At 45.4% G+C, this 23,497-nt stretch overlaps 1 pseudogene across 1 annotated transcript; it reads left to right on the forward strand.

Moving 5' to 3' along the window:
- Positions 1 to 6,712: 6,712 nt before the first annotated feature.
- Positions 6,713 to 8,276, forward strand: LOC311188101 (ferritin heavy chain-like; annotated as a pseudogene). Its single transcript has one exon. The product of its transcript is annotated as a ferritin heavy chain-like (transcript).
- Positions 8,277 to 23,497: the final 15,221 nt, after the last annotated feature.

The raw sequence follows: 23,497 nt of genomic DNA on the forward strand, positions 1-23,497 counted from the left end.
CCCCAAGGGATTGGACGGTTCAGCCTCTGGACAGGTGAGCTCCCACGTCCAGACTTGGGCTTCCTATGACGTCAGCCACTGAACTTCATCAGCAGGTGGAGTTTTCCAGCCTCCTTCACCCATTAACAGGCACCTTTATAATTTCACTGGGCGAGCATTCGTCTCAGAGAATTCTGATTTTTTACAGCTCGTGTTGAAGAGTGTGATGTTCTGGTCTGTAAAGATAGAACTGACGCTCGGGAGATGGTTTCTCTGGTGCAAAGGGGAGCTGGCAGGGCACCAGCGTGATTGGCACTCTTAAGTGTCTAAAGCAGCTGTTGCAAGTCCCCAGAGCCACAATTCAATCAGCCACTCCAAATGGGAAAGTCAACTGTGAGCGTTAAAAAGATGGGGAGCAATGGAAATAAAAAGAGAAAAAACATTCAAGAGTGAATTGAATTTTGGAGTCATTTGATGGAAGTTTTAAAAATTAATAACAGTCCTCCTGCCCCCCGAAAGTGTGACTTCTCTAGCTCGGCTGAAAGAGAGAGGGGTTTGCTTTCCTGAATTTTGAAGAACTTTTCAGTTTCTTTTTTTCCCCCCTCCCTCCTTCCTTCTATTCTTTTTTTTTTTTTTTTAAAGATTTATTTATTTATTTATACAAGCACTGGGTACAGTCAGAAGCGCGGGAGGGTGAGAGAATTCACCAGAGCCAGAGCGGGGAGCAGAACAGGCAGACTGATGAAGTACACTGCTGAGGGGAGCAGCGGGCGGCAGGAGAGGTCTGCGCACCATGTGGGACCCTCCTCTGGTGGCCGGGGAGCAGCCGGGGATCGAACTGGCGCTGCAGAGGCTGCGGGCAGCTTCGCAACCCAGCGCTCAACCGCTGTGCCACCGGGGAGGCCCTTCCTTCTATTCTTCATCCCCAATCCCTAGCCTATTCCAGTCCATCTATAAATGATTCCGATGTACCTGCTATGTGCCCAACACTGAATGAGGCACTAGAACTATAACAACAAATAAGACAGATGTTGTCCCTGCCCTTGTGGAATTTATAACCCTCCCCTACTCTCAGGTACCAGGTCTGTTCTCACAAGTGCAGAAAATGGGGACATTTTGCACGTGTACCTGCGGGAGGCATGGAGTGCAATGGCAACCGAGGCCAAGGGTATATCAAGTACCCCACATTCTAAAGAGCACAGGGGCCAGACACTCTGTTTAGGACTTAGAAAAGACAGTTGAGCAAGTTCTCTTGTACCAACAGATTCCCCAACCCCCACCCCCCAGCCACTAAGGCCTTGCCCTGTCAACATAAGCAGAAAATCACTGAGAGAGAGAAGAGAGTTATTGGAGTGCATATTATTTGCTCTGGGGATGGGGTAGGTGTTACCATCCCCTTCCTGTGGAAGAGAAGAGGGAATCTTCAAAGGGAGCACTTGCTTAGATGAGGCCCATGTTAGGGCATCTTGTGCCATGTTAGAGGGTCTGCTTAGGCAATCACCCCATCTCTCTGCCCTGGACCAGATAAGGCTGGGCAGAGGGGGGCTGCACAGAGGAGACTATGGCCAGGTGGGCCCAGACTAGGAGGCTGGCAGGAACTGTGTGCTGGAACAAGGACTCAAGGCACAGCAGGAGGTCTGGGTGGGCTGGCAGGGGTGGGAGCAGAGGGGTGGAAGGGCAGAGCCACAGCACTGTTCCACATCAAGTTCTTTGAAGATCCCCTTGGGGTTACAGGGCCGGGCAGGGGAGCATCTTCATACACATCCTTTCTGCCTTCTGGCCCTCTTCCCTGGAAACTGTCCCTGCCTGCTCCTCTCCACACCCACCAAGATGGGTCGGAGCCCCAGGGTTCCTGCCACCTTGGCACCAGTCCCTCTGGCCTGGGATCCCTGCCTGGGATGCGACTGTGTCTGGCAAACAGCAAGGCCTTTATTGTCTTGTTTGTTGCAATGTCCCAGCACCTGCACAGTGCTGGTAAACAGCAGGTACTCACTGTGTGTTTTTTGTAGGAGTGTTGAGTCCAGGAGAGGGGTCTCTGGACCTGGAGGAGGCGGTGTCTTTATTGTTCCTTCTCTCCTCTTTCTGCCCAACCCTGCCTGACTTCTTTACAACTGAATAAATAAAACGTGGTCTCAGAGAGAGTGTTCCTTTGGACCGTGCGCTGCCGAACTAGGAATGCTCTCAGCCTAGGTTTACAGCATAGGAGGCTCTGGGAGAAGACCTCTTACGACCTGGCTAGGCCCCTGTGGGACAGGGCACCCCCAGCCTTGCTGATGCCATGCTCTTGGCCCTGTTGTACTGTCCCTTCTCTGTTGCCGAAATATCTCTTTCCCTCTTAGGCCTCCTCCAGGAAGCCTTCCTTCGTCTCTCTGACTGTTAGGTTCTCCGCTGGGATCCCATCCTAGGTTCTTCATCCCAGCATTTAGGATTTTAGGGCCTCCCTGGTGGCGCAGGGGTTAAAGTCTCAGTGCTATCAAGCTATCACCAGCCACTGCAGCATGAGTTCGATCCCCGGCCTGGGAGCTGACCCACATGGCGCAGCAGACCTTGCCTATCTTGCCTGCTGCTCCCATCAGCAGTGTGTTTCAATAGATCTGCCTGTTGTGCTCCCATTGTCTCTGGTGAATCCTGTCGCCCCTCACACCTCTGGCCTACACCCCAGTTCTTGTATGCATAAATAAATAAAAATTAAAAACAACAACAACAACAACAGGATTTTAATAGTCTGTGCCTATGTCCAACTTATTTACTTAACTGAGCCCTTTGTAAAGTGTCCGATTCTGTGCCCTGTCCCCAGCTGTCATTAGGAGTTTGTTACAAGTTTTTGAACAAAGTTTCTGGTTGGTGGACCCAGGCTGGAAGGCATGAAGTGGTAACATGTAAAGTGGTAACATGTAGAGATGAAGCAGATGTGAGTGTTGGGGACAGGGTCACAAAATAGAGAAATGGGAAAAGGGAAGAGTGACACCAGGGAGCAGGCACAGCATGGGCAAAGGTACAGAGGCAGGAAATCGCTGGTGTGTAGCAGGCTTTAGAGCAGCCCACAGCTCCAATGGGAGTGGTGAGCGAGGGGATGGGAGATGCTCAGGGCCAGGTCCAGGGGTGTTGATGGCAGGCAAGGAGTGTGGACCATGTCCTGAAACCCTGGGAGCTGTGACGCCTCAATAGTAGGAGGGATGTGGGCCTCCCCTGTGGCGCAGCAGTTGAGCGCTGGGTTCCGAAGCTGCCTGCAGCCTCTGCAGTGCAGGTTCTATCCCCGATCGATCACTGGGTGAGGGTCCCACATGGTGCGCAGACCTCTTCTGCCGCCCGCTGCTCCCCTCAGCAGTGTACGTCTTCCGTCTGCCTGTTCTGCTCCCCGCTCTGGCTCTGGTGAATTCTCTCACCCTCCTGCGCTTCTGACTGTACCCAGTGCTTGTATAAATAAATAAATAAATCTAAAAAAAAAAAAGATTGTTTAAAAAAAAAAAGTAGGAGGGATGTGAACAGATGTTGTGTGTAGAAAGTTCCTTCTGGCTATGCAGTGACCAATACCCCCCACATCTGCTCCTCCAGGCCCCACTTAACCCACGTGGTCTCCCGTAAGCTCATTGCTCCTGCTTAGAGCAGGTGCCAAGTCTGAGTCTTTTCTGCAAGAGTGGGAGTGAACTCTCCAGTGAGGAATCGTGTCCTTCATCCTGTCCCTTGCATTTTACGCCACCATGTAAATTTTTCCATTAATTCCTCAGGATAAAATGTAGTGGCTGTTAATTTTTGATGCCTGGGAAGTAGCCAGCTGAATGCTTTTTTATGGTGGAAACTATTTTCCACCATTAGGAGAGTGTAATAAAAATTTTTCCTTCTTTGATTTTATTTTTTAATTAGCCTGGAGTGTTTAGGGGCTCTGTAGTCAAGAGCTGCGGCCAGCAGTGGGGAGCCCCAGGACATGGCAGAGAAGGGACACAAACTCTCTGCAATGCCTCCCTGCTCTGAAAATTGGAAGGGCCCAGGTCCGACGGAAATCAGAATAAACTCTAAACCTTCACTGCTTTTCCAGAAAGGCCACTTGTAAGAGGTAAATTGGAAGCTCTGTTTCTGTTCTCTGCTTCTTAATATTTCTTCTTTAGACCTTCCTTTTGGCTTGGTCAAGTTTTGTTTAGTTAACTATTTTCATCTACAGCAGGTCCTTAAATAATGTTATTTTGTTCAATGTCTTTTTTTATAATGTTGATGAGGAAAAAAAAATCTGTTCCCATGCAGGGCCACATCTGTGAGTCTGCACTTCTCCCATGTCTGTGTGGGTTCCCCTCCCCCAAGCATGTGCAGCTTAGGCTCATTGGCGTGAGTCTGCTGCTCCCAGCAGATCCATGCCCCCCTGCCAGCCCACACGTGCCATAGCAGGTTGTTGATCAAATTTTGTTTGAATTTTACCAGTTTGTATAGTTGCAGGTGTCTGCTCAGGTAAGGGTTTATGTCCTATCTTCCTTGGAGGTGCCTATGTTTCATTAGATGAGTTTCTTTAGACTTGAGGTTGGTTGGTTTCCCTGGGATCTCAACTCTGCAGTAAGCTTAAGAAAAATTACAAAATTGCAGCTTCCCTGTTGTTGTTGTTGTTGTTGTTTTTTAATCCTATGGGCTGAGATGATACTTTTTCCAGCCACCTACCTCCTAAGCAGAAACTGGAAGAAAAACTGGGCCAGTTTAAAAATGTACCTGTGTGTTCTTCAAGGGCAATGGGAGTGGCTCTGCAGGACTTCTGAGGCTGTGTCTTAAGGGCAACTCAGCTCCCTGTGTTGAATGCCTACACTAGAGTTCTGACTTGCCATGTCAGTTCATTTACCCCAAGTTCACTGCCCTGTGAGGAAGCCCACACCACAGGCACTTGTGATTGTGCCAGCAGATGGCAGTGACCTCCAAAGGTGTGAGTGGTGACAGCTTCAGTTTCATTCTCATCTTCCCAGAGGGGAGCAGAGGCAGCCGTGCTCACCGAACCGTGTCTGAGGTCCTAACCCACTGATTCTGGGAGCCTAATAAAGCATTGCATGCCAGTACTTTGGGGCTGATTTCTTACACAGCCATGGTAACCAGAGCAGTGACTCATCACATGTTTATTTATTTGTTTTGTGCCTGCTCTTGGCCTGATACCCAAGAGAGGAAGGAGCTTCTAAACCTCTGCCGTCCTGGGGCTCACAGTCTAATGGCGGAGGCAGATAATTGCTACTTAGAGAGATGAGAGTTGTGATGGGAATACAAGGGACTATAGGGGCCAAGCCTGGGGTCCCTGTCATGGTTTGCATGGTGGGAGTGACAGGGGAGGGGGAGCTAAGATAAATGAGGGCAAAAAAAAAACTTCCTGGAGGAGGTGACTCCTGAACTGGGACCGAAAAGGTGTAGAACAAAGGGCAGAGAAGAGAGTCCAGTAACAAGTAGAGTTTGGGCTAGAAGGCTGATGGGCAAGAGATGTGCACTTTGCAGGAGCCTGCGGGAGGCTAAATAAGACTGAATGAGGGAATGAGTTTGAGACGCAAAACATATTGCAAGATTTCCACCATTGCGCACAAAGGGGTGTTGAATTTTTTTTTATCTTTCATTGAGGCATTTTATTTGCACACAGGTGTTACATCCCTAGAAGAATTCCTGGATGTCCCCCCCGCCCCTGTGTATTTTCATCTTGTGTCGTCATGGTTTATGATGCCAGTACAATGACAGCAAACTGTCAAGACAGGAACAGGTTATCTGTCATTTTCCTAGGTCTTGGAGTTGCCCATCAAATCTGGGGCTGATCATTCCATAGTTGTTCAACCTGTCTGTGAGACACACAACAATTTCCCCAGCTCTGTGAGCATTGATGATTTCAGATTCTCCAGGGCAACCATGCTTCATCATCACAGTTAGAATCCAGATGAGGACTTTGGAGCACAGCCTCATAAGAACCTGGTGTTGGCCTCTCTTTTCAGCATGGCTGATGTGCCTGAGAGGTTTGGCTGGTACAGTCATACGTACTATTATGGCAGCAGGGAAAGATGAGGGAACGGAGACACAGAGTAGTGGCTTGCCATGGCCCCACAGTATGTGGTAAAGGCAGGGTTTGAACCCATGCTGGTCTGACTCCAAAGCCAGCAAGAACCATCTCTTCATGCTTCTGAGAGGAGTTGGGTGAGGGATAGGGACTGAGAGGCCAAGATGCTAAATGTCCAAGCCTTGGCCGGGCCTTCTGTTTGTTGCTTTATGACCTCCATCATCTAAAAGAGGGGGCAGTGGAGAAGAGATGGAGGAAGGTGACAGCTGGCAGAGGCTCCTGGAGGGTGAGAGAAGGCCTTGCTATCATTCTGAATGTACTTGATCAACTCTAACCAAATTGGTGCCTACACGCTTCTCAGCTGTTGTATTGATACATTTTGCCTTGGAGGCCAAATCAGCCCTTAATCAAATTGGATTTCTTATTTCTGGTTATAAAGAAACCCAAGGAGATCAATAATAATAACAGACATTCAGAGAAGTGCATTACCTCTCTGGAAAAGTGAGGGGAATTTCTTGTAACTCAGCCAGTGCCCCACCAAGGGCAGGCATGTGAGCAAGTGTTCCTGGTGGCTCTGTTTATTTAGCTCTATCAGCACATCACATAGACTTCTAAATGCCATTGCTACTATTTGCAGGTGATATGATAATATACATAGAGAACCCCAAAAACTCCACAGAAAAACTAATTAAACTAATCAATCAGTTTAGTAAAGTGGCAGGATACAAAATCAACATGCAAAAATCAGTAGCCTACAGCCTTCACGGAGAGTTGCCGTGGTTTCCTGCTTCAACAGTGCTTGGGCAGACCCCTCCCCTGCTGCCGCCCACCCGCCTGCCCGCTGCTCCCGCCCACAGCGCCCTAGGATCACCCCCAGCCCTTGCCGCGGCCATAACGACCGTGTTCCCCTCCAGGTGTGCCAGAACTACCACCAGGACTCAGAGGCCGCCATCAACCGCCAGATCAACCTGGAACTCTACGCCTCCTACGTCTACCTGTCCATGTCTTGCTACTTTGACTGTGATGATGTGGCTTTGAAGAATTTTGCCAAATATTTTCTTCACCAATCTTATGAGGAGAGGGAACATGCTGAGAAACTGATGAAGCTGCAGAACCAACGAGGTGGCCGCATCTTCCTTCAGGACATCAAGAAACCTGACCACGATGACTGAGAGAACGGGCTGAATGCAATGGAGTGCGCCTTACACTTGGAAAAGAGCGTGAATCAGTCACTACTGGAGCTGCACAAACTGGCTACTGACAAAAACGACCCCCATTTGTGTGACTTCCCGGAGACTCATTACCTGGATGAGCAGGTGAAATCCATCAAAGAACTGGGTGTCCATATAACCAACTTGTGCAAGATGGGGGCCCCCGAATCTGGCATGGCCGAGTATCTCTTTGACAAGCATACTCTGGGAGACAGTGACAAGAGCTAAGCTAAGCCTTAGGCTGGCCTCTCATAGCCAGGGGGTGACTTTCCTGGTCACCAAGGCTGTGCATGCATGTTGGGGTTACCTTTACCTTTTCTATAAGTTGTACCAAAACATCTACGTATAGCTTTCATTTGTACCATTCCTTCAAATAAAGCAATTTGTACCCGTTTAAAAAAAAAATCAGTAGCCTTCCCATACACAAGAAATCTGAAGAAGTCAACAAAACCACTTCTTTTATTATTGAAACAAAAAAAAAAAAACAAATACTTTGTAATAAACCTAACAAAAGAAGTAAAGGACCTATACAAAGAAAACTATAAAACACTGTTAAAAGAAATAGAACTAGACACAAAGAAATGGAAAGACATCCCTTGCTCTTGAATCGGAAGAATTAACATTATTAAAATGGCCATCCTACCAAAAGCAATCTACAGAGTCGGTGCTATTCCAATTAAAATTTCAATGTCATTCTTGGAAGAAATAGAAAAAAATATTGATTAAATTCATATGGAGCCACCAAAAACCCCAAATAGCCAAATCTCTCCTGAAAAAAAAAAAAAGAAGGGAATGGAGGCATCACTCTCCCAGATTTCAAACTGTACTATAAAGCCATAATAATCAAAACTGCATGGTATTGGAACCAAAACAGACACATGGACCAATGGAACTGAATATAAAAAACCCAGAAATAAACCCACAGATTTATGGTCAACTAATCTTTGACAAAGGAGCAAAGAATATGCACTGGAGCAAAGAAAGTTTGTTCAATAAATGGTGCTGGGAAAACTGGGTCGCTACATGCAAAAGAATGAAGCTTGACTACTACCTCACACCATGCACAAAAACCAACTCAAAATGGATTAAAGAACTAGACATAAGGCCTGAAACCATAAAATATGTAGAAGGAAATATAGGCAAAACACTACATGATATGCACCTCAAAGACATCTTTACAGACACATCACCCAAAGCAGTGATAGTGAAGGCAAAGACAAACAGCTGGGACCACATCAAATTAAAGAGCTTCTGCACAGCAAAAGAGACAATAACTAAAACAAAGAGAAATCCCACTGACTGGGAAAAAATTTTTGCACCCAACACCAATGATAAAGGACTGATCACAAAAATCTATAAAGAACTGATGAGACTCAACAACAACAAAGAAAATAATCCAGTCAAAAAATGGGCAGAAGAGCTAAAAAGAAACTTCTCTGAAGAGGAAATGCAAATGGCCAACAGGCATATGAAAAAATGTTCAACATTACTTGCTATCAGGGAAATGCAAATCAAAACTACCATGAGATACCATCTTACACCAGTGAGAATGGCACATACTAAAAAAACTAGCAACAACAAATGTTGGCGAGGATGTGGAGAAAAAGGAATTCTTCTGCACTGTTGGTGGCGGTGCAAACTGGTCCAACCACTATGGAGAGCTGTGTGGAGATTTCTGGACCTACTAAACATAGAGCTTCCATATGATCCAGCAATTCCACTCCTAGGTATTTACCTAAGGACACTATAGTGTTGTTTTGAGAAGGATTCTGAGGGTCTGTTTAGGCTTAGTAGAGGAAGGCACTGTGATCAATGAGTGATGTATCTCATGGAGTCAGGAGGCAAGGAGTGGAGGGGACAATTTACTCCAGACTTACCACCTGTGTAAGGTAGGTTTTCAGGGAAGCAGAGTCTGAGATGGAGATTTGCATGTAAGAAGACTACTGGGGTGTGTACCCAGGAACATTTGTAAGGGAGTGAAGGAAACTGGCAGTTCTCCCTCCTCCACTCATTTTTAAAAATCAGATCATTTAAGCTACTAAGAATGTGCTCCTTATGTTAAGTGGCAAATGACGATATTATGCATTTGGTGAAGGACGTACATCTTAAGTTATACAGTTCAATGAATTTTTACAAATAGATGCATGTGAACACTTCCCATAACAGGATATTCATGGTTTCCAACAGTCCAAAAAACTCCCTCTGCTTTGTTCCCCTAAATGTAATCACTATCCCAATTTAGATGAATTTTGCCTGTTTCTGAGCTTCATACAAATGGAATCATATGGTCGTCCCTCTTTGCCCAAATTCTTTCCTTCAGCATTGAGATTTACCACTGAGATTCATTCAACTTTTTGTTTATGGACTTATGAAACAACAGTTAGTTCTTTTTTTTTTTAAGATTTATTTTATTTATTTATGCATAGAAGAACTGGAGCATAGGCCAGAGGTGCAGGAGGTGAGAGGATTCACCAGAGACAAAGGCGGGTGTACTGAAGTACAGTGCTGAGGGGAGCACCAGGCGAGACAAGAGAGGTCTGCTGCACCATGTGGGCAAGCTCCCTGGCTGGGAATCAAACTCAGGTCACCATAGTGGCAGGGGATAGCTTGATAGTGCTGAGACTTTAACCCCTGCGCCACTAGGGAGGCCCCAGCAGTTAGTTATTTTTTAATTGCTATGCAGTATTGTTATATAAATATACCACAATTGATATATCCATCCTTTGATGATGGACTTGATGGCTATTTCTGATTTGAACCTATTGAATAATGCTACTGTGAACATTTTTTTAAAGCTTTTTAGGTTTTTTTTTTTAAGATTTATTTATTCATGCATACAAGAACTGGGGTGTAGGCCAGAGGTGTGGGGAGTGAGAGGATTCACCAGAGACAGAGTGGGGATCACAACAGGCAGATCGACTGAAATCCACTGCTGAGAGGAGCAGTGGGCGAGACAGGAGATGTCTGCTGGGCCATGTAGGTTGCTCCCTGGCCAGTGGGGGGTTGGAACTTGTGCTGCAGATGTTGGTGAGAGCTTCACCTGTCTTCACGCTGTCTTTAACCCCTGCGCCACCAGGGAGGCCCTACTGTGAACATTTTTATGTGGTTCTTTTAGCAGTTATGCTCTCATTTCTCTTGGGTATATATCTAGGCGTGAAATATTTGATCATAAAGTTAGGTATATGCTTATCAGTTATTTATTATTTTACTTATTTATATAATTTTTCTCCCATTAAGAAACAAATTTGTCTTGTTCACTACTTTATTCCCACTGTGTAGCACAGTGCCTGGCACATGGTAGATGCTCAATAATTATTTGTTGAGGGGGTCCCTCCGGTGGTGCAGGGGTTAAAATCTCAACACTATCAAGCTATCCGCAGCCACTGCAACACAAGTTCTATTCTCGACCAGAGAGCTATCCACATGGCGCAGCAGACCTCTCCTGTCTCGTCCGCTGCTCCATACACTGCTCAGCAGTGTAATTCAGTAGATCTGCCTGTTCTGCTCCCTATTCTGTCTCTGGTGAATCCTCTCACTCCCCACACCTCTGGCCTACACCCCAGTTTTTGTGCGCATAAATAAATAAAATAAATCTTTAAAAAAATAAGTATTTGTTGGGGTAAATGAAAAGACAGAGCTTGAAACTATCAGCTCTAAGTAAATTATGATGAGCTTGGATTAGATCCAAGTCCTCCAGACTTCCATCCTCCCCAAGCTGAGATTTGGGAGCCCAGCTGACTCCAAAGGAGATGGAGCTGCAGGTGCTGGGTTAATTTCAGCATCCTGTTATTCTTTGAAGTAAAAGCAGTTCTCTCTCCCTCTCTTGGCCTGTATTGTCACAGCTTGAAATATTCTTTTGATTATGAGAACATTTCCCATTAAGTTGCATCTCCAGTTTCTCCCCCACCACCCTAGTATTTATGAGTTCATAACTCCAGGATATGTCACAATCAGTGTTGCAAAAGTGTATCTGAATGTAATGAAATAATTCGATGAGAAACATGGTAAGGAGACAGTCAGAATTTTCTCCTGCCTTGAAATCTATCCCCAGGGGATCGGTGTATATAAATCAGCACCTCCCTTAATTAAGTAAAACATTTTAAGGAAAAAACAAATTAATTACCACTTCATGGTACCCCCCTCCCCAGCCCATTACCCAAACAGTTCACGTTCCATAAACCTTGCCTGAATTTAGAACTAATTACCGCTCTCTTGGTTTGTTTATACTTCCCCATACAGCAGAGATCAGTATTAAAAAGTGGGATGGTTTTTTCCTCCACTTTCAAGATGATGTAAGTTGTCACAACAATCATGAAGTAAACCTTTTATTTTTATGTTGAAAATACAGAATGTATAGAATGTGGAGCATCCAGAGGAGGAAGTAAAAATGATCTTGGGGTATTGCTGGGGTGGTGGCGATAAGCCCAAAAGGGTCAGAATGTGTGGGGTGTTGGCCTTGGATTGTCCCTAACTTAATGTGTAACCTTGGGCAGGTACTGGAAATCTCTGTTCTTGACATTGAGCAGCTTCCATCTAGTCACCTATCTCCACTGTGAGCCCCCACCTCCTGGCATGCTCTTCCTATTAGAGGTGAGAATTCTATGTCTCTGAGCTATTTTGTCCAACCTGACCCAATGTTCTTCTTAACTCTCCTTCCTGTTGGCTCTGGTCTCACTCTTGTCCCATGGGCCTGACCTGTTCTTATCTTTGCTCTAAATCAGTTCCTGTGGCCAGGGCAGCTGCTGACAAATGCTTGCGTGTTCCTGTCTATCCCAAAGGGACGATTTCACAGTTGGACTCTTGCCTCTGACTGCCTTCCAATTGGTCCAGTTACCTGATGGAGCAGGCTGCTCAGGCCTGGCCTTGGCTCTTTTGGGGTGTGAGAAGAGCAAGAATCTCAATGGCATCTAGCGCAATCGGCCCTGAGTAACCCATTCCATCTGTCTTGATCTAAATCCAGAGCCACATCCTAGTGCTTGGGGGTAGAAAGTCAAGTCCTAACCTTTGCTTCTGCTACTTGCCTCACATGAGTGCCTGTACATCATAGGCACTCAATAAATAGAATCACTATTTGAATTTTACTGAAAGATGTAACTAATCAAAAAGAAACAAGAATCCTATTCTAAAACATTTTAATTACATATGTTGTATGAGTCGTACATAATACAGCGCATATATTATAAATGTAGCACCCAATGAATATTTACTTTGTGTGCCCCCATGTAAGCGCCACCCAAGCAACACACAGGATATTTCCAGCTCCCCAGGAAGGTTCTCTCCCGGTTAATATCCCTTAAAGATAATCATTATCCTAACTTCTATCCCCATGGATTAGTTTGGTGTGTTCTTGAATTTCACATAAATGTAGTCACTTGGTATCTATCAATAGTTTTTTCGTGTGTGTCTGGCTGCTTTTACTCAGCTACTATGTCTATGATATTCATTCTTGGTGCATGTAGCAGTGTTCTTGAATTCTTTTACAGATTAAAGAATTTTTATTTTATTTTAAAAAATGTATTTATTGATGCATACAAGAACTGGAGTATAGGCCAGAGGTGCCGGGGTGGGGAGGGAGTGCGAGAATTCGCCAGAGACATAGTGGGGAACAAAACAGGGAAACTGACTATAACACACTGCTGAGGGGAGCAGCGGGTGAGACAGGAAAGGTCTGCTGAGCCATGTGGGTAGTTCCCTGGCCAGCTGGGGATTGAACTCAGGCTGCAGATAGCTTCACAGTGCTGTGCTTAAGCCCTTGCGCCACTAGGGAGGCCCCTAAAGAATTTTTAAATGATTATTGGTTATTATTATCTAGTTTGGTGGTATGCGGTCCTATCCAAATGCCAACATATCCAATACTGTCATAGTATGCAGCCACTCCCAACGGGATAATTTGGCTCTTGAGAGTAGTCCAGTGCATTCAAGTTCAAATGGAGCTGGGACAAGTCTGATTAGGAAGGTGTCTGACCACATCTCTCCCATCTTGAGCACCTTCCAGGGCATCTTTTTGTTGTGTTAATTCCCATCTCTCAGGGTTACCAGAGAACTCAAGCATCTTAGGAGCATTTGTCATCTAAGGGCACTTGGTTCCTGCTGGGGCCTTCTCTGGAGGACTAAGAAAGAAGGGAGTTTGAAGGCAGCTCCCTCCAGGTCTTGCTGAGGGAGTTTTGTACCAGACATCCCTTTGGGTGTCCAAAAAGCTACTCACTGCCAGACCAAAGGAAAAATCAGTGCTTTAGGGAAGGTGGGAGAGATGGGGATCTACCTTGTCTCAGGCCAGATTCAGGCATCACTTGTCCCCAAGAAACACTCAATTTCAACTTCTACCTTTAATTCCAAGTGCATCCTGGCAACTGATGCCTGGGGCTACCTGAGCCTCTGCTCCAGCATCAGGGTCCAGATTGGGGTGGGTCCAAAAATCGGATGTTTCAAAACTCCCCAAGCGATTTCAGGGCATGGTCTGGAACCAGTCTGCCTGAATTTGAATTCCTGCTCTGCCTGATATCATTGTGACCTCAAACCAAGTGATTTGCCTTAATTTTTAAAATCGGTGTGATGGGGATTATAGTAATTTGGGGGGAATAAAGTACATTAATGCACTGATACTATGAAGCACTTACAGGTGTGCCTGACATGGAGTAAGCACTCAAAAAGAGTACCACCACCACCACCATCATTATTTATCATAAATGATCATAAAGCATCACAATGCTTTTCCATCTTTTACTCTACACTCAGGCACTTTGAGGACCACAAGGTCACACAGTGAGTCACAGGTGGTGGTGGGACTAAGATGCCAGGGCTCTCTTGTCCCCTCCCCTGTATAGTCAACTAGTCATCCTCCCAATTCCATCTCTACAGTGTCCTTGGAATCCAGTCCTCTGCCTTGCCTGAGGCTACTCTTGGAAAACTGCACCAGCCGCTCCCTTGTCTCCCTGCTGCCACTTTGGTGCCAACACTCTATTCTAAAGCCACAATGTCCTCCCAGAATGATTGTTCTCAAAGAACAGGTCACACCCTTACCTAAAATTCTCAAAGGTATGAATGGATAAATAATAAATATGTGTGTGTGTGTGTATATAGATATATGAGATAAAGTAGTATTTAGCCTTTAATAAGGAAGGAAATTCTGTTGCATGTCACAACACAACATGAATGAAACTTGAGGACATTATGCTGAGTGAAATAAACCAATCACAAAAAGGACAAACTGTATGTTTTCACTTACTTGAGGTATCTAAACCCAAAAGAAACAAAATAGAACAGTGGTGGTTAGGAGTTGAGGATCAGGAAGGAAGGAAAAGTTGTGTTCAGTGGGCAAAGATCTGTTTTACAAGATGAAAACATTTTAAAGCTCTTTTATATAACATATATATCTAACACTACTGAACTGTACACTTAAAAATACTTCAGGTGATAAGTGTTATGTTACTTGTATTTTTTACAGCATAGTTAGGAAAAAAAACCAGAACTTCAAGACTCCCCATAACCTTTAGGCAAACCTAGACTCCTTCACCTCCAAGACCCCTCTTCATAGCCACCTCCTACCAGGCCCCACCAGCTACCATGTTATCCATTTCCACCAAACTCTTTAGCTTTCTCCACACCAGCTCACAATTGCTCACCAACCAACTTTTCTGGGCTGTTTTCTCTGCCTGGAAAGTCCTTGTCAGTCTTTTGAAATTCTAAGCATCCTTTAAGAGCCAGCTCAAAAATATCTTTCTTGGGCTTCCCCGGTGGCGCAGCGGTTGAGCGCTGGGTTGCGAAGCTGCCCGCGGCCTCTACCGCGCCGGTTCGATCCCCGGCTGCTCCCCGGCCACCAGAGGAGGGTCCCACATGGCGCGCAGACCTCTCCTGCCGCCCGCTGCTCCCCTCAGCAGTGTACTTCGGTCCTTCTGCCTGCTCTGCTCCCCGCTCTGGCTCTGGTGAATTCTCTCACCCTCCCGCGCTTCTGACTGTACCCAGTGCATGTATAAACAAACAAACAAATAAATAAATAAAACATGCCTCTAAAAAAAAAAAAAAAATATCTTTCTGTGTGAAAGCTTCTCTTAACCTATTTCCTCTAGGAAGAATTAATACCCAGAGTGTGTGGGTATATATTTATAATATCACTGCCATCACCACCTTTTCTCCCATTTAATGATGGCTTAATTCATTAACTAAGCACTGAGCATATGAGCTAAGCCTCATGCCAAGCGAGATCTATAGCTATAGCTATAGCTATATCTATATCTCTAGATGGATAGATAGATAGATAGATAGATAGATAGATAGATATCTTAGTATCTCAGTTAATCTTCATGATAACCTCTTTTATCCCCCATTTTACTGATGAGGAATCTGAGGCTGAGAGAGAAAACATCATACCCAAGATCACGCAGGAGTAAGTTGTGGCTCTGAGGCTTACGTCTTCCTAATTCCAGAGAAAAGCTTTCAACCACTCACCTCTCCTCCCCATACACACCCAAATCATTGCATCGTCCATATAATTGTTTAGTTTTCTGCTTCCTCAGTTAGGTAAAGATTGTGCCCCTGCATCTGCCTTCTATGCATCGTGTCTGGCCCAGAGTCTGGCAGAAAGGGGGTGCCCATTTTGTGGGAGTTTTGTTGAATACCCCTGAGTAAGTCAATATGAATGTTAACTCCCCTAATTCTACCCTTTCTATTTACCCTCCAGGAATTGGCAGTTTGGCAATAGCAAAAGAAACATTCCCAGCTGATCAATAAATAATAATGTTGGAGAATTTAAAATAAGAAACTGGATTATTAAAGTTACAAATCTTCGGTCTTTATACCTTTAATAAAACATGCGTCTATTAATAATGGATACTGATTCTGGCCTGCTTATGCTGAAAAGGGGAAAAAAATGACCAGTCAAAAGATGCTAATATTTTTTCTTCTTACCCAGCTTGGCTGCCAACTGCTTTCCTGACAAATTGCTCATCATTTAAAAAGGTTTAAAAATTTTAACAGCTCAAAAGGGAAATTGAAGATGGGATGTTCAGCCTTGGGGGTCCTCAATGAGAGATCGCTCCTTCTGGAGACATCTCTTTCCTGGAGACGCTTCTGCTGGCACCTTGCCTCATCCTCTGGCTGCCCCTTCTCAAGTCTCTTCCCCACCTTTTTTCCCCAACCTTTTCCTCCAGCCTCCTCCCTCCCCTTCTCTCTCCCTTCCCTTCCTGCCCCTTTGCCTCCCTCCCCTACTTTCCCTTCTTTCCTCTTCTCACTTACTTCCCCACTCTGAGTGTTTTCACCCACTTCTTTGACCAATAATCATCAGCTTTGCATGAAGGGAAGTGACTCAATAGGAGAGAAGTTCAGAAAGGTCATAAAACTTTGGGTTTTGAAGTCTGTTGAAGGATTTTGACTGCAAACACATTATCACTAGAGGAGCAGAGAATGGTATGTTGTGGCTTCTGCCATGTGACTTATAGACTGTAGGGTGATAAGGGTAGAAGCAGGAAAACTGTTTAGGAGAATATGGCTATAATTCAGGCAAGACAGTAGTTTGGAAGGGGATGCAAGCAGTGAGGCAGTGAGAAGTAGCTGAGTGCAGGATATATTTTAAAGGTAGAAGAGATAGGACTTGCTGATGAATGGGAGTGGGGTATGAAAAAAAAAAGAAATCAAGGACAGTCCCAAGCATTTGGGCCTGAACACCTAAGAAGGTGGAACTTCATTTCCTAAAATGGAGGTAGGCTGTGGGTGGAGCAGGTTTGGGGATAAGGAATTTAGTCTTGTATGTGTTTAGTCTGAGATGACTATTGGATATAATGGTACAGGCTAAATTGTGTTCCTTAAAACTCATACATTGGAGCTCTTACCCCCAATGTGACTATATTTGGCAACAGGGCCTAGTAGACCAGTGTTTTAGAAGAGGAAGGGACACCCATGATCTCTGTCCTCCCACACATACAGGGAGGCCCATAGGAGGTCACCACAAGGTGACTGTCTACAAGCCAGGGAGAGAGCCCTCACCAGAAATGAACCATACTGGTACTTTGATCTCGGATTTCTCTTCCAGAACTCTAAGAAAATGTTTGCTGTTTAAGCCCTTCCAATCCATTGTCATCTTACTATGGTGGTCCAGGTTGACTAATAAACATATCCAAGAAGACATATCAAATTGATTATTGGACACTTGGATCCGGAGTTGAGGCTAGAAATATAAATATCCACATCGCCATCAGAGAGGTGGTATGCCATAAGACCAGATGAGATTGCCAATGGAGGTAGTGTGGCAAAGATGAGAATGGGACGAATGAATGGAATCATATGAACTTCCTATGTTTTAAAGGTTGGGGAGATGAGGAGGAATTAATAAAGAAGATTGAGAAGAAGAGAGTGAGATAGGAAAGCCAAGAGAGTCAAGAGCCCTGGAAACCCCATGAAGAAAGCATTTTAAGGAGGAGGGAATGGTCATCTATGTTCAGTGCTCTGATGGGTTCAATAAGGTGAGAAATGAGGGAAGACCACAGGATTTAGCAACACTGAGGTTATTGGTGATCTTGACAAGAGTATTTGATGTAGCTTTGAGTTCCCTGATAGTGAGAGCAAAAAGGGAGCCCAATGAGTTCCATAAATATTATACTGTTATCTTCCACAAAGAAATCTTATCAGTTGTTCAAGACTCTCCAATGTTTGCAGGGTAGTTATCATGTGAGTCCTCACAAATAGCATGTACTTGCACTAGAAGTTCTTTTCTCCTGTTTTTAATGACTTGTTTCTTCCCGCCTCTCTCTCACACCTTTATATTCACAAATACACCATATAACTGTTAGAACTCTTGTTTATAAGTGAGAGAAAACTCACTTCAAAATGACTTAAATAAAGATAACTTTTGGTTCTTGTCACTGAAAAGCCCAAGGGGGCCTCCCCGTGGCGCAGCGGTTGAGCGCTGGGTTGTGAAGCTACCCGCAGCCTTTGCAGTGCTGGTTCGATCCCCGGCTGCTGGGTGAGGGTCCCACATGGCGCACAGACCTCTCCTGCGCCCGCTCAGCAGTGTACTTCGTCAGTCTGCCTGCTCTGCTCTCCGCTCTGGCTCTGGTGAATTCTCTCACCCTCCCGCACTTCTGACTGTACCCAGCGCTTGTATAAATAAATAAATAAATCTTTAAAAAGAAAGAAAGAAAGAACAGCCCAAGGGTAAATTTAAGAAGTGACTAAACTCAAGGGTCAAACAATAGTTCTGTAACCTGGTCTCTCCCTGATGTGGCTCAGCTTGCTCCATTGTGGGCCTAGCATTCACCTGCCACAGGATGCCAAGATGGACGCCAGCAACCCCCTGGTCTAAATCATCCCAGTGGAGGGCCTCCCCTGGTGGTGCAGCGGTTGAGCGCTGGGCTGCTAAGCTGCCCACAGCCTCTGCAGTGTGGGTTCGATCCCTGGCCACCAGTGAGCATCCCACATGGCATGACAGACCTCTCCTGTCTCGCCCACTACTCCCCTCAGCAGTGTGTTTCGTCAGTCTGCCTGTTCTGTTCCCTGCTCTGTCTCTGGTGAAGCTTCTCACCCTCCCGCACATCTGGCCTGTACCACAGTTCTTGTATAAAATAAATAAATAAATCTTTTAAAAAATTAAAAAAAAATCATCCCAGTGGAATTAAACAGAGAAGCCTCTCTCTCCATTGTGCCTCATTGGCTCTGTTAGGGTCAGGTGACCATCCCTGAACAAATCGCTGTGGTCACAAGCCCACTTAGTAACAAGAATAGAATCAACTCTAAAGCCCAGGGGCTGAGAACTGGGAGGAGACCAAAGGCAACCTTAATTACCAAGGCAGGTTGAATGGACCTTTGGCCACAAAAGCCTTGTATATTTACTTTCATGGAGGGAGATGTCCTGAGATACTAGAACCCAGCCTACTGTATGGACACTTAGGGCTGGATGAGTCCATGGTTCCCAGAGCAGTGGAGTCTGCAAACGACTGAGCCCTGAGGGAGAGGCTGAGAAATGTGAATGGTCTAGGGCTTAGAAGTTGTCCAGTCTCCTCATTGGACAGATAAGAATACAAGACCAGATTGGCCTAGCAACTTGTCTGCAGCCACAGCAAGTTGCAGTAGAGTTGGGATTTGAACCCAGTATGTGAAGGCAGGAACCCGGCTCTGTGTGTCTGGCAGCTGCCACATTTGAGCTGACATCTTGTTTCCTTGTATAGTTTTACAAGGTTGTTAATTACCAGCCATAAAGCTCAGCAAACATTGTGATAGGCCTTAAAAGCTCATGAAAACAACATTACATTTTAAGGGATGGCTTCCTAATTAATCTAATTAACTGTCAGGCTCACATCCTGCTGGTTTCCAGACTAGGCGAGCTGTACCTCTCAGCTTCTGAGTCTGCCCCAGTGGACAGGTTTTGGGGCTTTTACAGCCACTATCTCCAAGCCAGTACTAGCCAACATGTGACTGAAGGGTGGCTTGTCTGAAGCAGAGTCTAGATGCTCAGGCTCATGTGGGTTTATTTCCCCTGGATGACCTAGGTCTAGCACAAAGAAAGCAAGGCGCCTCTCCTTAGGACCATCCCAGGAGGCCATCGTCTCAACAAATTTGGGGTGTCCTCCCCAATGGTGCTGTTTCCAGAGATTTGTTCTCATCCACAGACCTGACTTTGTCCTTGTGCTCCTGTTCCCCACACAATAGCTGATTAGACTGAGATGGAGCCTCCTCCTCTACTTCTGACCTATGACCTGGCTTGAGCTGGCCCAACCAAATGCAACTCTGGGGAAGGAGAAACAGCATCAGGAAAGGGTGTATGGTTTGCTAGGGCTGCTGTAGCAAAGTACCACAGACGGGGCATGTTCAACCACAGAAATTTATTTCTCACAGGTAGCCAGGAGCTAGCTACCTGGGAAGCCAGAAACTGAGACCATGTGCCTTTTTTTTTCTTTTTTTTAAGATTTATTTATTTATGCATATAAGAGCTGGGGTATAGGCCAGAGGCTCTGGGGGTGAGAGGACAGAGTGGGGAACAGAACAGGCAGACTGACCGAAGCACACTGCTGAGGGGAGCAGTGGGCAAGCCAGGAGAGGTCTGCTGCACCATGTGGGTTGCTCCTTGGCCGGCCAGGGGATCGAACTCGTGTTGCAGAGGCTGCGGATAGCTTCATAGGCTGCATCCTAACACTTGCGCCACCAGGGAGGCCCCCTTTTCTTTTTGAGATAAAACATGATCACAACCTTTCTGGTTGATTGGGATCAGCCTAACTGAGGTCCCTAAAAGAAAGAACTTAAAGACCCATAGGGAAAATGATCATAAATGCAGAGGGAATCTGTATTGATGACCAGTGTTCAACAGCAACATCAATTTTATTATAGTATTTAGAGTGAAATGTTAAAGAGTTAAGATTAGACCATAGGAATTAAAACCTGGAACTGTGAGCTATCCTGGAAAATGAAAGTGTGATTGGAAATTGCGTTTTGGAACCTGAGCACTTGGAACCTGAGCACTCAGTTCTTCAGAGCCTCTTTGTGTTTAGTATTTGGGGAAGGGAACATAGGTATGTGGGTTATATCACATTTCCCTCAAGAGAAGACAGAAAGGAATAGAGTCAGCAGGGACAGAGGAGTTGTTGGGACATTTGGCTTTTGGACTAGAGGAGTTTTCAAGATAGGGAGCCCCAGATGATGGGGGAAATCTCAGAAACGGGGTCCAGTCCTTGGGTCAGGGATAACTTGATAATTCCAGTGATTAAAATGTTGAACATAATAATCATCGTAATGTCTGTTTACAAATGAGAAATCTTCACCACTCTCAGTAGGGCTGAGTGTAGGGTCTATGGAGGAAAATCAGACCCTAAAAAATATGATTCAACAGTGAGAAGGTAGTAAGATGATGAGACAGATTGGGAAATTGAGTTCAAGGTTGTGAACACTTGGGGTGGGGATGTCTCCCAGAGATTCAGGAGGCCCATAAGGACTGAACAGGATTGTTTGCCCTTCCAGAGGCTTCAATCCATCGACTAGCACTGTCTGGTCCTCAACCTGCCTGACACCCCCATGATGGATTTCAATTGATACCCTCAAAACTGTAAACCTGAGACTAGTTCTCCCTCCCTTCTAGCCACTCACTTTCAAGAGTGTAATGAAATTGTCTATGTTAAAATGTTTTATTAAAGCACAATGCTGGCGGTATTACTGAGGAATTAAATCCTAAACTAATAGAAGTTGAATATAATATAAAATAGCAACTAATCTCTGTCACACAAAGTAAGAAAAATTAACAAACAACTGTTCAAATATTTATGAGCAGGAGAGACTGGACTATCTTTATCCTATGATTTGGGGGCAATTGAAACTCAAGGAATTGTCTTATACTTAAGTGGGGGGTTGGGATCCAGAGAGGTGAGGGGGCCAGAGCTTCAGGGTGAGAAGTATGACACCTGTGGTCTCCTGGGCAGGTTCAAATGGGAGGAAATGTCTTTAGAGACATCAGCTTGTGGGTGTTCACCCTGACATGGCTGTCACCAGCTCACCTCGGTGACACATGTAGCAGGGTTTCAGACCCTTCCCCAGCCAGGGGCACAGTACCAAACCTCAACCTTGACCCTCTTACCATGACCCTGCTTCTATGCTCCCTTCAATCAGCCCCTCTTTCTGACAGCTTTGGCAGGTCTTGACTATGCGGTTCCAAAAGCCATACCTACTGCTCTGTACCAAGGAGCAAGAACAAGATGGACGGCATGGACTCAGTCACCTGGGAGCTTTCAAAGTACACAGGTGCCCAAACCCCACCCTCAAGATTGTGATGTAATTGTCTAGGGAGAAGCCAAAGCAATTCTTGGTTCTGCCAGACTTGAGTGGAGGACAGTTTCTGCCTCTAGTGGAGGCCAGTTTCTCCCTCCTATCAGCTGTCATGGGTTGACTCTTCAGTTGTGGCCTATGTTACTGTCCTTTTGAACAGTGAGCTTGTGAAAAGTAAACATTTATTAAATTCTGGGGTGCACTTTTGAAATTAGCTCGCAAAATCAGTATCGAATTTTGATTCCCTTTATCTCATTGTCTTTTATTAGTTAATATAATAAATAACCACCAGTAATAATTTAACAAATTTTTTAAAGTCAGCATTTCTCAGAGCTCAGGCATGTGGGAACTGCCTTCTCTTTGGCAATCTGCGTGTGTGGCCATTGCTAATTTACTTAGGACTCTACTTTAAATCAACTCCCGAAGTTAAGTGGATGTTTATTATGCCTATGTGTTTACTGGGGCTTCAGTCCCAAGAAAGGAGAGAGAGCCAATGCCAGGGCTTGCCATAGAACAAGCCACTACTTGGCATCAAGCAGAACTGATTTGCTTGCTTGGCCTGGAGATAAGGTCTTCTGATAGGCCTGCTGAATGCAGCCAGCTCTGAACAATCCACCTGGGATAAGGAATGGGGAGGAATATATCTGCCTGCTTTGTTCCTATTGGGAGCATTCACCCCTCTACCCTTCCTGGTAGTTCATTCGTGTGCAACCTGTTCATCCATGTCATCTCCCACCTAAAGCCCAATAGCAAACTGTGGGGGCAGGAGGCAAAAGGTAGATGGCCCAGGCATGAGATTAGTTGGAGCCCCCAGAGGGCAACTGCAGATAAGCTGGAACAAGTAGCTGAATCTGCCCACAGCTGAAGGAGGTGTAGGGGGACCTGGAACTTGCACAAAGCTTTGTCTGCTCCATTGACTCCCCCATGGCTCACTCCTCATTTCCCTCGTGACTCAAATGTTACCTTTTGACAAAGCCTTCCCTGATCACTTTTTTAAACATTGCAAGACCCCCATCTGCTTACTGCACTCACTGCCATTTACTTTTAAAAAGAAAATTATCTCATGTCGTCACACTCCAGTGGGCACTCCGTGGAAGGCAGAGCTGCTTGCCTATTTGCTCACCTCTGTGTCCCCGTGCCCACACCAGTGCGTCACATGCGGTTGGTCATCAGTAAATATTTATTGAGTATCTTTAACAAAAGAACTGAATGAATGGAGCCCTTAGAAGTCATCACATTCACTAGCCTCAAATTTATTTCTAAGAAATGTGACATGGAAATCCTATACTGAAAGAGGAAAAAAAAAAGGGAACAACGTCAGAAATGCCATGGGACTCCCTCCTCCTTGGGTTAGTCTTGTCTATTTTCCCAACACCACCATGCAATTATCCAATTCTCAAGGATGCTGACCATGTGTCCTACAAGTTTAGCTCAATTCTGGCTCCGTGGAGATGATAGGGGCCTGGGCATGAGGGGAGAGCACCGTCGCTAGTATAGGAATCTGCACACACACAGCATAGGCCGCACCTACACACGATACATGTGACTAATGATCTGTTTTCTCTAAACAAAA

Source organism: Talpa europaea (genome assembly GCF_964194135.1).
Source record: "Talpa europaea genome assembly, contig: HAP1_SCAFFOLD_219, whole genome shotgun sequence".
NCBI lineage: Eukaryota > Metazoa > Chordata > Mammalia > Eulipotyphla > Talpidae > Talpa > Talpa europaea.